At 45.2% G+C, this 9,205-nt stretch overlaps 1 protein-coding gene and 1 long non-coding RNA gene across 4 annotated transcripts in view; both read left to right on the forward strand.

Annotated features, from left to right (window-relative positions):
* Positions 1–9,205, forward strand: part of SFSWAP (splicing factor SWAP) — a 93,169-nt gene that overhangs the window by 31,266 nt on the left and 52,698 nt on the right. The gene's annotated exons all lie outside the window — the stretch shown is intronic.
* LOC116544473 lies at positions 7,522–8,861 on the forward strand. The gene is made up of 2 exons (XR_004265924.1): positions 7,522–8,116; positions 8,400–8,861. It is a non-coding gene; the product is annotated as an uncharacterized LOC116544473 (long non-coding RNA).

Raw genomic sequence — 9,205 nt, forward strand, 5'->3', positions numbered from 1 at the left:
AAGAGCCCTTTAAATATAGATGTGTAAAAGTAACAATTTATTTTATGTATTAATCAGCCTGACAATGGACTACTTTTCATGCCCTGTATTTTTTATTAATCACTTGTCTTCTGCTGTTACAAAGCCTTGCAGAAGAGTATAAATAAATAAAATTAATTATGCAGGAGGCAGTAATAGTGAAATACTGCCCACTGTGATAGCCTATGGTTTTTTTAATAAAATGCCAACTCAGTTTTTCTTAATATTTATTCTATAAATAGCTCAAGTGAAATTAAACCATTTCATGTGGCTGCTGTAGATATTTTCTTGCCTCTATCCTGGTTTTTTAAACGTGCTTTTGCTGTTTATGATATATTTTTCCTGCAAATCATGACCTTGAAGTGCTTTACTTACTTTCCAAACCCGTTTTTAAAAATGGTTTTATTGTATATCAAGAGAAGAAGGAATAAAGCAAAAATATTACCCAAGATTCTACCATCCAGAAATAGCCATTAGTGAATATCATTAGCAAAGTGGAAAAGACTGAGGTAATCGTGCTAAATAAAAAGGAAAGAAAGAAGCTTGTTATCTGTGGAACACAAAGATCATCTTTATGCATGAATATCAATTAAAATGTTGGATGTGTCTCTAGAAATACGCTAAAGTAGAAATAAATTTTACTTAAACAGAAGAGCCTACAATCTAAAAGTGAAGTGATTGTCGAACTTCAGATGAAAGCTGCTTTTATACGTAAAGAATTCAGTTCTGGAAAAAGATGAGGAGAACATTGAGAGGTTGTAGAACGTTGCAGATGTTTTATAAAGCTATTTATTTCTCTGGCTTTTGTTAGAATTGCTCTGCCTTTTCCTTGCGCCTCTCAGTATAACGGCACGTGCAGACCCCTCTGTCTCCTATCTTCGGTAACTGCCGGGTGTCCTGCCGTATAGATTGATCATGAAACAGCCCTCCATTGATTGATGATTTGATTATTATTTCCAATCATTTCTACTTTTCCAATGCTGTAATGAACCTTTTTTTTCTTTTGTGAGACAGGGTCTCACTCTGTTACCTAGGCTGGAGTGTAGTGACGTGATCTTGGCTCACTGCAGCCTCGACCTCCCAGTCTCAAGCTATCCTCCCACCTCAGCCACCTAAGTAGCTGGGACCACCAGCATGTGCCACCACACCTGGCTGATTTTTTTTAATACATTTTCTAGAGGAGTTTTGGGTTTTTTTGGGTTTTTTTGGTTTTTTTTTTTTGAGATGGGAGTTTCGCTCTTGTCGCCCAGGCTGGAGTGCAATGGTGCGATCTCGGCTCACTGCAACCTCCGCCTCCTGGGTTTACACAATTCTCTTGCCTCAGCCTCCTGAGTAGCTGGGACTACAGGCGTGCACCACCACACCCAGCTAATTTTTGTATTTTTATTAGAGACGGGGTTTCACCATGTTGACCAGGATGGTCTCGATCTCTTGACCTCGTGATCCACCCGCCTCGGCCTCCCAAAGTGCTGGGATTATGGGCATGAGCCACTGTGCCTAGCCAATTAATTATTTTTAAGCACTAATGCAGTGTAACTCTATACGCAAGATAAAAATCTTGACAATAAATGGCTAGGTCCAAGGGTATATGCGTTAAAGAATTGCCAGTTACTGACCAGTTGCCTTCTGAAACATTGTGCCAGCATGCATTACCACCATGGGGTATGAGTGCATCTTAGTTCTGTAACCGTTTAAAATGTAAGATTGATTTGAATATACTGATACAGAAATATATTTAAGAGGGAGTCAGGCAGTCAATATACTATATATATGACTTTGGCTTTGGTTCCTTTAAAGTAATCGAATATTATTTTTATATTATGAGAGTTTATAAATTGTATTTGTGTTCTACTATTCCAGGTTGCTTAATCTTAGTTTTATGGTTGACTGGATTTGTTTTTCCCCACAGCTTTTCCTTTTGAGTTATTTATTCAATTCATCTTTTCTTGGTCATTTGAATTTTATAAACAAATACATTTTTACAAGGGCTGTAGCTCATGAATTCCTGCATATTGAAAAATGCCTGCCTTCGACCTTGATGTGAACAGGACAGCTTGTCTGGGTATAAAACTCTTGGGTAATGCTGTGGGCCTCTCAGATCTCTGGGAACTGGAAGCTGATGCTGTCCTTTCCACCGCAGGGTGGCCCAGGGCAGCTGGATGGGTCATGACTGCTTATTTGGATTTGTTCTTTGGTTGGTTTGCATTCATTGCTCCTGTGCTGCTCTCTGAGTTCCTTCATGCTTGAAAATCTTTCTCAGGGACCTTTTAACATAAAGAGCAATTTTCAGGGAACAGTACACCGAGTCGCCTGCCTGGGATTCAGAAGTGGAGTTGAAAGTTGCTGTGGAAAGGGCGAGGCAGGCCCTGTCTTCCCTGCCCTGCCCTGAGAAATGGATGCTCTTTCTGACCCAATCTGAGGAAGTCTTGCTTTGCCCTGAACTTTTATTAACTTCATTTGCCATTTTTCGTGGACTGTATTGTGTACATTTCAGTCAGAGATTCAGTTCTCACTTCCAGAGGTTCTTTTCTGTTGTGCCTCTAGCACCTTTCCTGTCCCACGCATTGGTGCCTCAGCTGGAAGGTCTCAGTCTGTTGGTTTAGGTCACCTTTCTTCTTCGAGTCTGTGCTCCCTGTTTCTTTTTGGCACTCAGCAGGACTGTGTCCATCTTCCCAGTCAGTGACTTTTCAGCCATGTCTGTTTCTTCCTTGTGGTTTAAATTCCATTGGTTCTGTCACAGTATTGCTGGAACCCTCTGCTGGTTTTCTAAGCTTGACAGCAGGGCTCCACAACCTTTCTGTAAAAGTGCATGTCTTCAGTCCTATGGCTGCACTGCCTCTGCAGCCGCGCTCTCTCCCTGGGGTGTGGAGGCAGCTGCAGATGCTTGTAGACCCATGAGTGTGGCGGGGCTCACTAAAGCTTCGTTGATGGATACTAGGGTTTTCATTACTCTTTTTTGAAACAGAGTCTCACTCTGTTGCCCAGGTTGGAGTGCAGTGGCATGATGTTGGCTCACTACAACCTCTGCCTCCCAGGGTCAAGCAGTTATCTGCCTCAGCCTCCCAAGTAGCTGGGATTACAGGCACCTGCTTCCATGCCTGGCTAATTTTTGTAATTTTAGTAGAGACAGGGTTTCAACATGTTGGCCAGGCTGGTCTTGAACTCCTGACCTCATGATCCACCTGCTTCAGCCTCCCAAAGTGCTAGGATTACAGGTGTGAGCCACTGCACCCAGCCTAGGGTTTTAATTACATATAATTTTAATGTCATAAACTATTTTTTGTTTGTTTGTATTTTTTCAACAATGTAAAAACCAGACTAGCCATGGTGGCTCACATCTGTTATTGCAGCATTTTGGGGGGCTGAGGTGGGTGGATCTCTTGAGCTCAGGAGGTCAAGACCAGGCTGGGCAACGTAGTGAGACTGTCTCTATTGAAAAAAAAAACTAAGAAAATTAAGTGGCCATAGGCTACAGGGAGCAAAGGTTGCACCAGTGTGCTCCAGCCTGGGTGACAGAGCGAGTCCCTGTCTCAAAGAAAAGCCAGTGAACACCATTCCGCTGATGGCTATACAGGAACAGGGAGAGTGCCCTCTGGACCCTGCCTCACAGCCTCCCCCTCCATTGCATTTGGTGGGTTTTTGTGCTTTGCTGAATTCCTGTCTTCCCAGATTGACCTGTGGCCCAGAGAGCTCAGGGTTCCTTGGGTCACATGCTCTTCCAGCCTGAGTTGCTGTTCACATGCCATGCTGCTTCCCTCCACTTCTTTTCCTGGGGGTGCATGCAGGGTCTCATGCTGTCTAGTGCTCATCCTTCCATGGCATGCAAGTCTATGTGTTCTTAGTGTGGGTGGATTCTCCTCAATGCTCTCTCACCTTCTCTGTGCTCCTTTGTCTTCCCTTCCAAGCAGCCTTCTTGGGAAGACCTATCCTCTGCTCTCTTTTGTGAGATCCTAAAAATGTCCTAGTGTGGATTTCCTTTCCCCAGTGAGGGACCCACAGGGAGAGATGTTCTTGAGTATCCCAGCATATATGTCAGGCAGGGCCCAGGTACACAGGCCCCCTTCTCCTCACTGTCAAGATCCTCACTGTAGGCCGGGGGCATTTCTGCCCACTTCTCTCCAGGTGGGGCCGGGTCTCACTTCAGCCACGTGCTCTCCTTACCCACAACTCTTTGGAAGCTGTTTTTATGTAAGAAGTCTTCAAAACCAGCCGGGCGCGGTGGCTCAAGCCTGTAATCCCAGCACTTTGGGAGGCCGAGGCAGGTGGATCACGAGGTCAAGAGATCGAGACCATCCTGGTCAACATGGTGAAACCCCGTCTCTACTAAAAACACAAAAAATTAGCTGGGCATGGTGGTGCGTGCCTATAATCCCAGCTACTCAGGAGGCTGAGACAGGAGAATTGCCTGAACCCAGGAGGCGGAGGTTGCGGTGAGCCGAGATCACGCCATTGCACTCCAGCCTGGGTAACAAGAGCGAAACTCCGTCTCAAAAAAAAAAAAAAAAGAAGAAGAAGAAGAAGAAGTCTTCAAAACCTCAATATAGCATTAAAAATTGAAAACTTTTTTTTTTTTTTTTTTTTTAGAGGAAAGTTTTTTTTGTTTTTTGTTTTCTGTCTTTGAGATGGAGTTTTGCTCTTGTTACCCAGGCTGGAGTGCAGTGACACAATCTTGGCTCACTACAACCTCTGCCTCCGAGGTTCAAGTGATTTTCCTGCCTCAGCCTCCCAGGTAGCTGGGATTACAGGCATGCACCACCATGCCTGGCTAGTTTTGTATTTTTAGTAGAGACAGGGTTTCACCATGTCGGACAGGCTGATTTCAGACTCCTGACCTCAAGAGATCCACCCGCCTCAGCCTCCCAAAGTGCTGGGATTACAGGCGTGAGCCACCACGTCCAGCCTAGAGGAAAGTTTTATTTGCCAGAAAGAGAGAGGTGACATTTAAGCACAGCGGGCTAACATTCCAGATAGCATGGTTAGATGCCCAAAACAGATTCATTTTGCTAGTTTCCCAACTTGACAAATGGAATAGTCTTATATCACTACAGAAGTCATTCAGATTTCCCTAGTCCAATTCAATGATGTCAAAGCAAGTCTTCTCTTGTTGGGGTATTTTTTTTTTAAGATACTAGGTTGTCTGGAGGTTACAGCAAAGTACAGTGTGGTTGTGATGGACTGCATGTTAAGTGTTGATTTGCTCAAGTAGGTCTTGACATAGAAGAACCCATTAACAGATCACTGGAAACCGTTTTGTGTTGTGATGTGGATAGCCTTATGGTTTAGTCTGGTTTTCACACTGCTGATAAAGACATACCTGAGACTGAGGAGAAAAAGAGGTTTAATGGACTTAGAGTTCCACATGGCTGGGGAGGCCTCACTATCATGGTGGAAGGCAAGGAGGAGCAAGTCACAGCTTACATGGATGGCGGCTGGCAAAAAGAGCTTGTGCAGGGAAACTCCTGTTTTTAAAACTATCAGATCTCATGAGACTCATTCACTATCACGAGAACAGCTCAGGAAAGACCCGCCCCAATAATTCAGTCACCTCCCACCATGTTCCTCTCACTACATGTGGGAATAGCGAGATTTGGGTGGGGACACAGCCAAACCGTATCATTCCCCCCCGCCCCTCCCAAATTTTATATCCTCACATTTCACAACCAATCATGCCTTCCCAATAGTCCCCCAAAGTCTTAACTCATTTCAGCATTAACTCAGAAGTCCACAGTCCAACATCTCATCTGAGACAAGGCAAGTCCTTTCCACCTATCAGCCTGGCAAATCAAAAGTAAGTTAGTTGCTTCCTAGATATAATGGGGGTACAGGCATTGGGTAAATACAGCCATTCCATATGGGAGAAATTGGCCAAAACAGAGGGGCTGCACTGGCCCCGTGCAAGCCCAAAATCCAGCAAGGCAGTCAAATCTTAAAGCTCCAAAATGGTCTCCTTTGACTCCAGGTCATGCCGATGCAAGAGATGGGTTCCCGTGGTCTTGGGCAGCTCCGCCTCTGTGGCTTTGCAGGATACAGCTTCCCTCCTGGCTGCTTTCATAGGCTGCTGTTGAGTGTCTGGCTTTTCCAGGCACATGGTGCAAGCTGTCGGTGGATCTACCATTCTGCAGTCTGGAGGACGGTGGCCCTCTTCTCATAGCTCCGCTAGGTGGTGCCCCAGTAGGGACTCTTTGTGGGGGCTCCAACCACACACTTACCCTCTGCACTGCTCTAGCAGAGGTTCTCCATGAGCACCCTGCCCCTGCAGCGAACTTCTGCCTGGACATACAAGTGTTTCCATACTTCCTCTGAAATCTAGGCAGAGGTTCTCAAACCCCAGTTCTTGACTTCGGTGCACCCACAGGCTCAACACCACATAGAAGCTTCGAAGACTGGGGACTTCCATCCTCTGAAGCCACAGCCCAAGCTGTACCTTGGCCCCCTTTAGTCATGGCTGGAGCAGCTGGCACGAAGGGCACCAAGTCCCTAGGCTGCACACAGCACAGGGACCCTGGGCCCGGACCACAAAGCCATTTTTTCCTCCTAGGCCTCCAGGCCTGTAATAGGAGGCCTATGATGGGAGGGCACCGCTGTGAAGACCTCTGACATGCCCTGAAGACATTTTCCCCATTGTCTTGGGGATAAACATTTGGCTCCTTGTTACTTATGCAAGTTTCTGCAGCCAGCTTGAATTTCTCCTCAGAAAATGGGATTTTGTTTCTGTCATGTTGTCAGGCTACAAACTTTCCAAACTTTTGTGCTCTGTTTCCTTATAAAACTGAATGCCCTTAACAGCACCCAAGTCATCTCTGGAACACTTTGCTGCTTAGAAATTTCTTTCACCAGGTATTCTAAATCATCTCTCTCAAGTTCAAAGTTCCACAAGTCTGTAGGGCAGGGCGAAAATGCCTCCAGTCTCTTTGCTAAAACGTAACAAGAGTTACCTTTGCTCCACTTCCCAACAAGCTGCTCATCTCTGTCTAAGACCCCACCTCAGCCTGGACCTTATTGTTCATGTTACTATCAGCATTTTGGGCAAAGCCATTCAGAATCTCTAGGAAGTTCCATACTTTCCCAAATTTTCCTGTCTTCTGACCCTCCAAAATGTCCCAGCTTCTGCCTGTTATACAGTTCCAAAGTCACTTCCACATTTTCAGATATGTTTCCAGCAGTACCCAGTCTGGTACCGATTTACTGTATTAGTCCGTTGTCTTTTTTGTTTTTTTTGTTTTGTTTTGTTTTGTTTTGTTTTTGAGACAAAGTCTCACTCTGTAACCAGGCTGGAGTGCAGTGGCACAATTTAAGCTCACTGCAACCTGCACCTCCTGGGTTCAAGTGATTCCCCTGCCTCAGCCTCCTGCATAGCTAGGACTGCAGGCGTGCACCAGCACACCCAGCTTATTTTTGTATTTTTAGTAGAGATGAGGTTTCACCAGGTTGGCCAGGATGGTCTCCATCTCTTGACCTTGTGATTTGCCCACCTCCGCCTCCCAAAGTGCTGGGATTACAAGCATGAGCCACCGCGTCCGGCCATTAGTCCATTTTCATGCTGCTGATAAAGACATACCCAAGACTGGAGAGAAAAAGAGGTTTAATGGGCTTAAAGTTCTACACGGCTGGAAGGGCCTCACTATCATGGCAGAAGGCAAGGAGGAGCAAGTCATGCCTTACATGGATGGTGATAGGCAAAGAGAGCCTTTGCAGGGAAACTCCTGTTTTTAAAACTATCAGATCTCTTGAGACTCGATCAGTATCAGGAGAACAGTGCAGGAAGGACCCACCCCCATAATGCTATCACCTCCCACCAGGTCCCTCCTACAACACATGGGAACTGTGGTAGTTACAAATCAAGATGAGACTTGGGTGGGGGCACAGCCAAACCGTATCACTGTTTTATGTCATTTGGACTCAGTGTGTGATGAACCAAATATATGGATTTAGGTATTTGGGAAGATGAGAAGGAAAATCATACTTTCTCAAAAAACCTTAGGCTTATATCTTAAGGAGTTTTGGATTTGTTTTACTATTTTTATTCTTGTAATATGAGATTTATGTTATAGAGAGCTCATAGACAACCACCCTGCCTAAAATAAACAATTGCCAGAATGTATCTTTATTTTTTTTTTTTTTTTTTGAGACGGAGTTTCGCTCTTGTTACCCAGGCTGGAGTGCAATGGCGCAATCTCGGCTCACCGCAACCTCCGCCCCCTGGGTTCAGGCAATCCTCCTGCCTCAGCCTCCTGAGTAGCTGGGATTACAGGCACGTGCCACCATGCCCAGCTGATTTTTTGTATTTTTAGTAAAGACGGGGTTTCACCATGTTGACCAGGATGGTCTCAATCTCTTGACCTCGTGATCCACCCACCTTGGCGCCGCGCCCGGCCTGGAAGGGATCTTTTAGGAATTCTTGAAACTTATCTGAGTTCAGGAGATAAAGTCAGAGTCTTGAGAATGGAGATAATTCAGTGGAAGAGAGAACTTGCAGGAGAAAGTTTCTCAGCTCTGTTTTCTCGCATTCACTTCTAGAGGACCTTGAAGGTTTCTGACATCCCCTGGGTGTGTTAGGCACTTTCCTCACCCTTAAGAATGCAGAATTCAGTATAAAAACAATTATTCCTAAATTGTGTTGTCAATGCCTGACATTTACATGCATAGAATTTGGACCTCTCCCAGGGTGCAGGTCTTCACTGTGAATAAGGCAGCGCTCTAACCTCAGGCAGAGTAAGATTTTCAAACCAAGCAGGCTGCTGCAGTCTGAAGGACCTAAAAATACCTTTTTCAGGGATCTGCATCTTCAGATGGTAATCAAACTTTTAGTAAGGGGATTTTTTTGGTTTTTTTGGCAAAAAAAAGAGCAGTGTTATAGAATTTTACATTAAATAGTGGAATTGCCATGAAAACAATTTATTCTGACATTTATCCAAAAGCTGAATAAGCCTGCAGGGAATGGCGGCTCTTGGCAGCGGGTCCAGCCATGGGGCTTCAGAGCAGCCACTTCCCAGCTCACCTGCACTGCTAGGGTAAATCTCACCTCAGCAGCTTCCTCCTAGAATCCAGCTTGAAAATTAAATGGAAATAAACGAGCATCAGTTACAGTCTGGGTGGGCTGCCATATATTGCATGTTCTGTATGACACACTGGTACATGGACATGCGTAGCACTGCAGATGACCGCGTAGCCACTAGCCTGAGTTGGA

Source organism: Sapajus apella, unplaced genomic scaffold, assembly GCF_009761245.1.
Source record: "Sapajus apella isolate SASKATOON/1434 unplaced genomic scaffold, GSC_monkey_1.0 scaffold218, whole genome shotgun sequence".
NCBI lineage: Eukaryota > Metazoa > Chordata > Mammalia > Primates > Cebidae > Sapajus > Sapajus apella.